We start from the raw sequence: 13,164 nt of genomic DNA, 5'->3' as shown, positions 1-13,164 counted from the left end.
ACATATCCAAAAGTCTTAGATATTCCAGCAGAAGTACATATGTATATTCGATAGCATTCCTGGAACTCGAAGCCTTGTGTTTTTATCCCGTTTGGCATTTCTGCTTACCACCCCCTGACAGCGTCTGAAAATGTCATCCCATTTCTCGAGTGCTTCCCATGTCTCACTTCTCTTAAACAAGCGTTTCTTTCAAGCGCACAACTCCTCTGTAAATGCTGCTCTTGTCATATACGCAAAAAGCCAATCGAGCTCACGTGTATTGTATTATTTATATAATATATTTCAACTAACGCCACGAGTTCTATCATGCACTCTACATTATTATATAGGGCGGAATTTTTATATCTCCAACACTGAATCAACTGTATAGTAAGTTTAGAATCTCCATTACACGCCACCCTAGCAATTTCTATTGTATGAATTTTGACTACGGGGCATATCTAGTTGTGAAAATCTACACAAAACCCGTCAAGCTGATATTTAATAATTGAACGTGATTCATATTATGAAGGAATATACATACATATTATTAATATGTTAAGAAACAACGTCTATCGTCTATTGAAAGGTTACCAGGTTCGATCCTGTGCTAATCTTTAATGATGCTGGTCAGACTTGGGTATGTGTGACTCCAAGTCAATCGCTTCCTATCAGAGTTTGCCAATTTATCTGATTTCAATGTTAAAACGGTTCCTCCATTAAATTGGCAACAACCTTCCTACTATGTCACCAATATTTGAATTTGATTTATGTTCAATATCTAAAAAAAATTGTACAAAACTAAATCCAAATATGTCTCTATGGATTAATTAATTAATTCGGCATCTCGAAATTCAGCGATTTATGTAATAAAAAATGCTGCAATGTTTGTAAGTGGCAAGGAATGCGCATTGGAGTATACCTGTTAAGCTTTCCTTGTATATACATATATCTATGTAAAACAAAAATAATATCAATACTTAAATATCGAATTTGCTTGAAACTTCACCTTATATGATTCCGCGTCCATTCATACATGGATAATAAATTACTTAAGTGAATTTAGTACTCACTGGGATCATCACATGTCATACGCTGCCAATAAACCCAAGCACGCGATTCTCTCTCACTAATAATAGCTTCGTAATTTTTCGGCGGAAGGAAAACAACCATGACCACGTAGGCAGGCAGGCGTCTTGCTTATATACGTAGATAGTACTTATTGAAATTTCCTTTTTGTCAAAAGAAAATAAAAAAAGTACGATAATAGAGAAAAAGCCCACGCCTGTTCGTATCTAAGGACCACGGGGTTAACCTCAAGCGACCCATTCTTTTCTCCGGGTTCGATTCTCAATTCCGCACGCGTCACAAGCGAAATCGTGTTTTTGGCCCCATCGCACACACAAAGTCGAGATTCTGTGGTACGGGAGACCCACTCGCGTCATTACGGGTTAATTGCGCCGGAGACGACGCACCCCGGTCATGTTCGACCTAATTTATTGCGGGGGAGTGATCCATTATTTCCACTTTTTTGCGAGGATCCCATCAAAAATAATCCTCGATTTCGGGAAACTTACTTAAAAATATTAATATTAATTATATTTGTATTTTTTAATAACACTTCTAATGGATATTGTACTCAATCGGTTTTAGTAATAATCTCCGGAGAATTTTTATTTAGATTTTTCAATTGAATCACTATAATATAATATATAATACATGGCTACCGATCTGAATAATGATTATACGGCGGGCATGTGCTTATTTTAATGGTATATTCGGGTATATACATATGTATATTAACGCCTAGTAACGAATAATTGGAAATATATACAATAACATGCGTACATACATACCTATTTTGTAATTTAATTAGTATGAACATACTCTTACATATATTGTTTATTAATTAAAATCACGCGAGAAGTTGATATGATAATTGATAATATAATATTTATGTACATATACTCTTCGTTCATGTATTTATTGAATTTTATTATATACAATGTAATATTATATGTACATATGTACATACATATATAGCTGCAAGCTTTGTAATTCAATTCTCACCTCATAAAATTTTGTCATTTTTGTTTCAATTTCGTATCATATTTTGTTTATTTTTTATGCATATGATCATACATATATTGAATGCGGCGAATGGGCTTTCAGCCTTAGTTGCCTTTTTGGAATTACGATACTCGTGTGTGTAGTTGTTTTGTGCTTTGAGAATGTGCTCGGGAAACACGAGATATCTATTAAGTGTAGCTGGGAAAACCGTTTGATCTATTAGAGAGCTGTCAGCCAAGGTCTAATTGCTTTTCACCTTTGACCTCTTACGGCACGCGATCCCGAAAACCCATCCAACCAAAGCCATATTTATGGCCTGGGAAAAGGGTGTCTTGCAAAGGCACAAAAAACGCTAAATTTTCCCCCTATTTTAGTGCAAACTATTATATGAAACTCTCCACGCTTTGTTTGTACTCACCATAATAGATCGAGTCGATAATTATTTTCCCTTCCTAGAAATATATTTTCTATACATCATAAATAATACACCCTCGACCTTAATAACCGTATTTTTTAAATAAATGTATGGTACTATATATATACGTACATACATATATTTTCTTCCGTTTTTGGAAATTATCAGCATATACTTACATATGTACATAATATGGATTTACATATGAACATATCTGAGCATAACGGATATAATCTTTCGCACGAACGATTCTTGAAATTACGGATGTTAATAATTTCCTCACATTGGTTAGTTCCGTTGAGCAAAACTACCACATTTCATATTTATATTATATAGTTATTTGACAAGTTCTAACTGTGAAATTTTCTTCAAACCAATCAGGGTGGCAACAAATTGATGTCGCAAGCCAACCTGAAATAAATTAATACCAATGAAATAATTAACCTACCTCGCACACTACAAACAACTGAAAAGTACCTAATCAATACTACTCACCGGGTGTGTAATTTGCAAGCCTTTCCTTTGATCGTTTCGCACGACCCGTCTTCAATGAAACTGAAATATACATATCCAGTACACACACACTCGGCCTTATTTGGCACGGCTTTATCATTTAATTTATTATTCCATAGTTGAAATTCAGGGATCGTCAATATTCGAGATTAACCCCAGGGTTCGACCGGTCTCCCATTCATTCGCGATGCGCGATTTCGTATTCACGTCGCGCATATTTTCCACCTTATCTCCGAAAACCAACCACTATTGTCCGTTTTGTACTCTCTCTTTGGATACGGGATGGGGATGAAATTCGGAGGTACTCGTTCCGATCGGGGAAACCATTGTGAGATTGCAAGCTCACCTGATATCTTCATCAATATCAATTAGTCCTCATCCTTCGGCTCCATTGTGCGAATACAATACACAAATTTCGCCTGTCCATTACGAACAGAATGAAGGGGATTTCCTCTTCTCCTTTCTTTTTTGTTATTTTATTTGGTAATATTGACGCTAAGTGCCATTTATATAAATCATCAATAAACCATGATCGCATCACCTTATTTGTCTTACGTATCTGATTTTAAATCTATTGGTTATAAGTTTTTCCTCGTAACATTACCAGTATGTCAGATTCAATTACGTTGTAAATTTATGTGACTTTATAATATATCCTTTAAGATGTTCTATACAAAGTATTTAATGGGTGATAATTTTATAAAACGATGGTTTATGTTCAAATATTTTATACTTAAAAAATTTATGTTTAACATGTGATGTTTTTCATGTTATTTAGTTTCATGTTATGTAGTTTCATGTTATGTACCAGCAATTAAAAAACGGAAAATGGTCACTAAATGTGGGTTGCTTGTACTTTACAGTACTAAATTTTAGTTGTATTTTATATAGAGGATGTTTTCAATTACCTTTATTTTCTCTTCTAAACATACAAAACCACTATAAGTTTTCATTTTAAAGCGTGTCTCAAAATGAAGTGGAAACATTTTGTTTCATATATAATAATAATAGTATCATATAAGATTTTGTATAGTAGTGTAGCGATGATGCTAAAAAGTTAGATAGGTAGTAGGATCAAATTCAAAATCTACGATAATTGTTTCAGCTGAACTTTCCACAAATAAACCACTCGATTGCAGCCTTTGTGACCCGCTTCTGAAAGCTTACCGTCGATCGATCTCAGCATCTCAAAACTTTCTATTGAAGCTTTTGAAAGCTGCACTCGTCTGATGCAACGCCACTTGAAAACTTATCGTTTTCGTCGAATTCGGTTAGCATCAGTGCAAGTGTCATTCGTTTTTGTTTGCTTGCAAAGTGTTTGCCTACAGCGGACACATTGATCTCGCAAAATATAAATGTACATATATAGCCAATAGAGAGAAAGCTTTTCGTATTCTGCAAAGCCGGTTAGCTGTCTGTATTGTTTTACTTGTGCACCCAATTGCATCTAGATTCGTATTGCGAATTACAACTTCAACTTTGAACTCCTACCATTTCAATACGATGTTCTGAATACAACTGATTTCAATGATGTATCCTACATTATTAAACTAGCTAATCGTATATAATATTTATATATTTACCAATTTTTCTCAAAAAACTTTGCCGAATCTTTCAATTATGTCCTGAAAATTACAATAGAATGGGCCTCAACCTTGGGAAAACTAATTTAGGGGGTTAGATTGAAACTGGTGACATTTCGATATCATCCTGCTCGCAAACATGCAATTATGTCTATGTAGCTTATATGCGTGTTTGCAAGTATGATGATTTTCAGTATTAGCCTGCAGAATTGCTCGGTGATTGCGTAAATACCAACCACCGAGAGGTTCCAGTGTTCAAGCCCTGAGTTGACCTCGATTGAAATTAATTTATTCGGAAGTATTTTTGTAGAGCTGCTGGTCAGACTTGGATATTTCCAAGTTGATCTTTTCCTATCATAGTTTGCCAATTTATCCGATTTGATTGTTGGAACGGTTTCTCGTCAAATTGGCCCAACCATCATACTCACTATTTCAATATGATTTCAAATTTATAATGCCAAAATTAATATAGATACATATGTATAAGTTTAATTCCATATGTGTCGCTCAGGGGCCACTCAGGGCTCAGGGCGAAGATATAAATTAAAAAAATATATGAAAGCCACGTCCACATTTACACTAGAGTCCTTTTGATTTTAATACCATGAGACTCGACCATGGGACTTTGTTTAAAATAAATCATCTTCCCCTAACATATATAAATTATTTTATTTTTTATATGAAAATCACTTTCCATAACAACCTGTCGTGGTAATATTATTTCGAACAAGTAAGTGTGCATAAGTCGTAAATGGTTGGTGTATCTCCTTTATTCTATTCCGGGACACATCCACCCAGTTTATTTTTACATTTTGTAAATATAATATACAATTCTTTTGTTCTTTCGAACGTTTTTTGTATTCCATTTTATTTATCTTATCCTGTCAACATACGCTTCCTGTCCTTTGACGTTTGTATTTTCCACGCAATGATTGCTTTAGCGATTAGTCAAGACGTGTCCAAATACCAGACCTCATTTTCATAACGCGAAACTTTATCGCGCTTCAATTTTAAAAGGTCGACTACATGCACATTAGCAAACAAGATTTATCGGCCGGCGAGATCAACTCCGTTTTACATTTCGTTCAATTGAATTTTGTCGCTTAATGAATACAAATTCGAATCTGCACAAAAGTTGCGTCTTCCTCCCTCTCGCCCCACATCTTCCGTGCCGTTCCTCTTAATTTCGATCGCGTAACCAAAGTGATTTAGTAAAGCCGCCACGTATATGGCATCACAATGGAGCTTTTGAATGTCCCCACCGCTCGTTCGAAGGTGAATGGAGTCGTGATCGCTCATACGACTTGGAATCGCATGACGCTTCATTGAAATGCTTTGAATTGTTGTCGAACGCAAAGCTGCCGCTAAACACCTACCCCACTACTGGACGAGTGTGGGTCGAGATGGAGCTATTAGCGAATTAAAACCAATTTTCAACTTCCACGTAAAACGATCCTGCTTGAAGGACAACATTTCTCAAATTTGTATCGTTGATTTTCAGTAGGTGTACCCAATCATCATCCTCAAGAATTTTTTTTTTTTTTTTTGCCAAGTCACACCAAATGAGATGATTCATATATGTACAGACATCACCAAAATAACCGAAATATCAATACTATGACTTACACAAATGTATAATGTATACAAACATAATAATATTGTGCCATTTTGACTATTAAGTATACATACATATGCATAATTACTCTCAACCTCGATTTTACTTATACCCTATTTTATTATTGAAAATCGTGTTATAAAATAGACATCGATGTTGATTTGCTTCATATTAATTCAACTCAACATTCCGGGTAATCTTGGAAAGCCAATCTATTAAACAACGATGATCCTTCAAGCATATTAGTGATGATAAAAATCTGTTTAATTTGCATATTCATATTTTTACTGAAAAATTCAATATATCAATATATAAAACGGTTCTTCGAGCAGGATTGAGAAGTATGTAGGTCTGAAGTGAGAGGTTTTTTCTCTGTATTTTATAATATTAGACTATAAATACAATGGCACGTTTGTGGTAAAAGGCAAATGTTTTATGTTTTATTTCGTATTTTAAGACTGGTGATTGTATGGTTATATTACACAACATTTAAAAATAAGTATCAAATCGGCTCATGTAATATAATATGAAAGTTACCTGTGCTATGGCGCCGCTTGAAACGCCCCTCATATTAATCAATTTGTGTTTAGTAAAAATATATATTATATGTATGTATATGTATATATGTATGTTATTATTGGGATTCTTTTTTTGTACAGGAAGACAGTTTTTTTTAATTTGATTTCAGTTTTCTATGGAGAGGCAAAATTTAACATACCCATTCTTTTTTTTGCGCTACAGCGTAAAATATATGCGCGATCTTTTGCAGAGCCTGTAATTGTAAATTAACATGTAAGCGATCGTTTTTAAATCGCCCTGGCAACTCTCGTTTATTTCACTACGCACAATAAATAGGTATCGTTTTCACTTATTTCCATACGTTTTTTTTCGTATTCATAATATGTACATACTATGCTAATTTGGTGAATGTCAATGGCTCCAGATCTTAGATTTCTGTTTTCAGAATCGGTTTACGAAATCGCGAGAAAAAATCGAACGCGTGTCGTTACTCGGTTAAAAGTTACACAATGGTGCGGTGTGCTTATATGTGTATAAATCGATCGAATTATACCGAGAGCTTGTTGTGTTCTAAAGAACCTGAATACATATTTTAATTGAGTCGTTTCTTTGAACGTATAATACCTGGCGAATGATATTTTTTGTTGCCGTCATTTCACGCTTTTTTTTAAATTAATGGCCAGTCTTTGGAAAGCACCTGCATATATGTATTTCGATCGAATTTATTCAGCACGAAACTTGAAAGTTGCGAATCAAATTATATGACAGATTTTTTCTTAGTTTCTAAACATCATTAAGGAACAAACAAACAGAGATCGATGCGAGCTGGATTCAAGCTGTGAAGAGCTGTAGTGGGTCGACCGGGTACAATGTCCATGGAAAAGGTTACTATTCCGAGGTTAAAGGTGGTTTCGTTCACCAACAACCCGCTCACAGCATTTCGTTCACTGACATTGATGCCTAAATGCATTAAAAAAATTATGGATTCGTTATTAAATAATTATTTAAAAAGCACAGTTTTCAACAATAACTATAAAGCAGGGGATTTTAATCTGGTTACCTTTGAAATTACTTTGAAAAGGCAATTTTTTCAAGAATTCTCTTTGCGAATTGTAAATGATATACTAATTTAATTATGGAAAAAGCCGAAAAAAATGATCCGATGGCGATCCCCCGCCGTTCACTTACGAGCTTTGCGAACGAATTTTTTTATATTTGTGAATGAAATATCTGTGAACAAACTGTCGTGAGTGAGTTGTCGTGAACGAACCGTCCTTGAACTTGTCCTTGAGCGAGATGTTGGTGAACGAAATGCTGTAAGCGAGATGTCGGTGAACGAATCATCCGTAAACGATATGTCATGTAATCCAAAACAACATTGGGAAAAACGATACATATGTTCATACGTTGAACTCTATGTGTTTGTTCCTTTCCGGTTTTAGATAGTATAGTTATAGTTCAACTATCGGAGAAATGTCTTATCCAATATTCTTCATCACATCCTGGACCAAGATAAAGCAATTGAGTTTGTGACGCTTGGCTGTCTTAAATTATTATTAATTAATGCTAAGACTCCACTAGCTAAAGTTTCCACATATGAACTAACCAAATGATCATTAATAAATTCATCCGTGTTTAAAATAATCCACAGCTTTCGGTAATTTGATCCGAGTTGTACAATTTAAACTCGTCGCAAGTCGGAAAGCCGCTAATGAAGATAGTCACATTAGTGAGTTTTAGAGTCGAACTTAACTTTTGTCCCCGCGCTGATTAGAGCTACCGAGTCGACACGTAGACGAATAAATAGACAGCATCCTCCTTCCACTTCCACATCTCAGACACGTTTCGGCTCTACAACAGTACATACTCTATTGTATAAAAAGATTCGCGTTGCATGAACCCGCTTCGTCAGTTGATTGCCCTTATAAGTATCGAACCTTGTTATACGTACGTAGGTATCATACATTCAATCGCAAAGCCTACCTGGTTGGTTGTATTCACCGAAGCCACTACTAGGCGTATTTAATACGCCTCCTATTATTTTTATCTCATTTTCCTTTGCCGGCTTTATCTCCTTTTTCCTTGTGTGTTGATCTTGAAGCGACCCACCCGATGTGTACGCTGCGCACACACGCACGCAGCACACTTGGATATTTCAATGTTTTATTTGTCGTGTAAGAAACGAGGCGAAGCTAATGACTAAAGTGTACAATCGATTTGTTTGCCGACCCATACGCGAATGTTTGCATGTTCGGGGTAAAATACTATTGTTTGATTACGTACAACTTTTTCTGCTAGCTTTGCTCAAACAAAGCAAATATTGTGTAATGTTTTTTTTTATCCTGATTTATAAGGAGATTAGCTTTTTGTATTACGAATTTCGCACTTATGAGTACACTAATACTAACGAAATTTGCTCAACTATGAAGTTAACCATTCGAGACTGCAAAAGTCGTGAGATGTCTGAAACTGGAGCTTAATTTGTATACATACAAACTTTTTATACCGAGGCCTGTATATCTGTCGTCGCGATGTTCTTATCTCAATGAAATACCAAGCATTCTATAATGGTAACCCAGAAAATGCAAAAAGGATGGAGATGAAGAAACGAACAGGTGAACATTCAATATACATATCTACATATCTTCCAGCAAAATCTAAAAAATACACTACTTCATATTTATTTTGCATTTTAAATTTTGAAACAAACTGTTTCCGGAAACCTATTGAAATACAACACAAACTCTTTCTGATGACAAATTTTACAAATAATGTTCAAATTTGACACATTCATATAATATGTTCCGTAATGTGTGTGACGTATCCGAAACAATATCAACCGACACGTTCTATTCATATTATACATGTCACCGAAACGTATCAAGCATAATTCGGTTTTCTTTAGCCATTGCGGAAATATTCACGCATGACGTGACGTCATAGTGGCGAGTGCACACGTACTACTGAATGTATTAACATGTGCATATGAATATTTTCTGAAACGTCATATTGTAACAATATAAATACGACGCAGCAATATTGCGCCGTATCGTCGCACTCTGCAAAGTACATGTATGTATGTATAAGCCGATTTTACCTTACACTCGTCCAAAAGAAGTATGAACTTGCCGAAAACAGGCGGTGCTGTATAGTATGAATAGTAATAGTCTTTTCAGTGCAGTGCCTAAAACTAATATAAAAGGACCATAAATACGTCATACTACAGCTACAGCTAAAACATGACCTCTATTATTATTATGCCCCATTTTATGTATGATACATAATTTCATATTGAACGAGACTTATCTTTGGGTTATTTGTACCTACAAACATATATATATAAGAATATCGGCTAACCACATCCACCTATCGATACTAAAACCGAAAGGGGAAAAAATCTTGCATAATGAAATCCGAAACGTGATCCTTCAACTAACGACCCCACTCTCTATCTCTCTTTACACCAACTACGCCTCTCCTATCCCCTTTTAAAATTATCAGCTTTGTTTTTGTTTTGATCGACGTGTGATACGAGAATGTTTACTTTTGACGCGATATTACCTTTCAAGAATATCGTCGTCGAATTTTTCGCCCGGGAAAAACCGCGAGATTTTCATAAAGTACGTGACGCGAATATCAAATCCACAACCGCGTAAACAATATGCAATTTAACTACATACATACATAATCGATATCGCATACGTCCTCTGATTCCGTATTTATATACATAGAACAAGTCAATTCGGATCGAACATTCATGAGCCAACCGCTTGCACCACGTGGTAAATTTGAATTATGCACGTGGCCGCTCCAAAGGTATCTCACCTGTCCTCTTTAACCCGCGTAATTTCATCCGCGTTTGTCTGCGAGATTGTCATACTCACAGGTAAGGCTCTGGATACATCAGTATCGCGTTGAATCATTCATATCGTTTCGAATGCGAGATGTGTCGGTCGATTCGCTCGTTTCAGCAAACACCCATATCGCATATCGCTGAATATTGTAATACGTCCCCATGGCAGTGTGTATGCGAATACCCCATCCTCTTGGTGAAATCATGCACGATTTGTCTCATATGCGTCATGTCTCCTCTCCCCCGTATTCGAACGCCTATATTAAAATTGTGCGAACGGATGGATATCTACGTTTCCCGATCCGTAAGCTTGCAAATACATACGTCTGTCTAAAAATATGCCAAGTTTTCATGGTAAACATTCGCAATGTATGCCGATGCGCTTTTTGATGCAAACGAATTGTTTTGAATAGCTTTTGGTGCATCTTATGAACATTTTTATATATGTACTAGATACTTCGCTGAAATCGGTTTACATATACATATATACATTTCTCCTATTTGATATTTTTAATGTAAATATTTACTTGTAGTTTCTAGACATTTTTGTCATAGCTGAACTTACACAAGTGTACATATGTAAATAGAACGAACCCAATCGTTAAGTCATGTATTTTTAAATTATATTTATAAAGAGTTTACCTAAATTGCCAACCGAACCAAATATTTGTTTATACATTAGTGTAGTTCAGATATTTATTGGTAGATAATAGACTAAACGATTAATAAACCATCTCACACTTTTCGAAATGTAAAAATTATTTAAGTAAAACCTATAAGATTCTATTAATTACCAGAATATTATTTGTAATATAAACCGCTTAAACATGACTAATTTAATTGTAAACATTCATGTGTATTTTTATTAAATTTATTTGAATCTGGATCCAAAACTGAAACGGGAATCCGGATCCTTGCACCCTTATGCATTATTACCTTTGCACTTCTTTCGTCCATATATCGTCCGTTATTCTAGCTACATAACTACAGCTATGTTTATTCAAATTTTTTCCGAGTCTGAACCTCAGAAAATTTTATCACATACTTAATATTACACAAACAAAAATAATCTCATCCTATTTTTATTATTATAATTTATTAACAATGGCTAATTCTACGAAATAATTTCACCAACAAATACAACTGCTGTTTAATCTCCGTATTCGCCCAAGATTATTTGTACGAACGAAACCGTTCTTTCCTACAAATACATTACATACCTCCAGTCTAAACAATATCCGAATGTTTACGCATATTTTCTCGAAAATATATTTAGCAGTGTGTTTATATTGAAGCACAAACGATGATCACACACACACACACACACACACATCCACCTAACACGTTAATATTTTAATAACCTATTTTTTTCTGTTGCAGGTATAATATAAAGACATCACACATGACGAAACCTATCATACACAAACGTCGTAAATCAGACACACGATGATGTAAGTTTTTATTACTTATATATTATACTGTACAATTTTTTTCCATTCGAATTGTAATGCGATGAGCAAATTTATCCGCCAAGGATACTTTCACTTTGATAAGGATCGCAGCTTCCCTACGAACAATGCTCGTTTATACGAATGTGGTGATACAGGGTACGCGATAGACGCCGCATTTTAAACTGTTAATTTCTAACCTGTCCGGAAGGGTGTGGGGTTTTTGATGCCTTAATATTCCCAGCGATGCTCGAACTTTTCACCTCCTCCCACAACACCCTTTTTTCATCTCGCTATAAATATAATTGTGGCGATAAATTCGCAAAGCCATTTCGCCGGGGACGCTCGTCGCACGCATAATGAGAGATTGTAAAGGGCCCCGCCATTATTTCGAGATTTTATGCGCGTCGGTCAGCCAGCTCTCGCCCATACTTCACATTGTTCGTTTATATATGTATATATTATATAAACGGATATACATATGTATATATAATCGAGCACTTGTGCGCTTATACTTTATGGGGGGTCGGAAAAACCGAAAACGACATTTCTAACCCCCGTTGTGTGCTTTTTTTCCCTTTTGCTTCGCGGAATGGAAGAGTTGGTTATGTGATGTGCTTCAATTGACCGCCCACTCTTAAAAATATCTCGTTTATTTCGCCATATTATTGTCTAATCTCCAATGGTGGGGCGTATTATTTGCATTATGTCTCAAACTATAGATGTGATTTATTTATCTATTTATTTGGGAAAGGTGGCATGGCGTAGTCGATGCACACAATTTTATATTTTCACATGATACCATTATCGGGTTGCCCCTGAGCGACATATATGGTATTAAACTTGTAAATAAATATAAACTTTATAGATTATACATTTTTAAATCATATTCAAATAGTGATGGCATACTAGATAGGATGGTTTTTTCCAATTTGATGAGGAACCGTTTCAACAATTAAACCAGATAAATTATCAAATTCTGATTGCAAACGATCGACTTGGACCTGACCAACAGCATTTCAAAAATACTTATTTTCAATCGAGTTCAACCCACTGGATCGAACTCGGCAACCTCTCATAAACTCAACCACCTGGCTAAATTTGATGTGTATGAGAACGGCTTTTATTTATTTTTATACCTGTAACTTATGAAGTATCTAAAATTCAAA

At 35.2% G+C, this 13,164-nt stretch overlaps 1 protein-coding gene across 2 annotated transcripts in view; it reads left to right on the top strand.

Annotated features, from left to right (window-relative positions):
• Nucleotides 1–13,164, top strand: part of LOC143917622 (semaphorin-1A-like) — a 200,418-nt gene that overhangs the window by 122,648 nt on the left and 64,606 nt on the right. The window contains exon 5 of one of the 2 annotated variants that reach the window (XM_077439198.1): nucleotides 11,928–11,998. The exons of the other annotated variant lie outside the window; for it this stretch is intronic. The gene's annotated coding sequence lies outside the window, so the exon portion shown is untranslated. The remainder of the gene's footprint in view (nucleotides 1–11,927; nucleotides 11,999–13,164) is intronic. 2 annotated transcript variants of the gene reach the window in all.

This window comes from Arctopsyche grandis, chromosome 10, assembly GCF_051622035.1.
Source record: "Arctopsyche grandis isolate Sample6627 chromosome 10, ASM5162203v2, whole genome shotgun sequence".
Taxonomy (NCBI): Eukaryota; Metazoa; Arthropoda; class Insecta; order Trichoptera; family Hydropsychidae; genus Arctopsyche; species Arctopsyche grandis.
The sequence above is the reverse complement of the archived record's forward strand: the minus strand, read 5'-3'. Positions and strand labels throughout refer to the sequence as shown.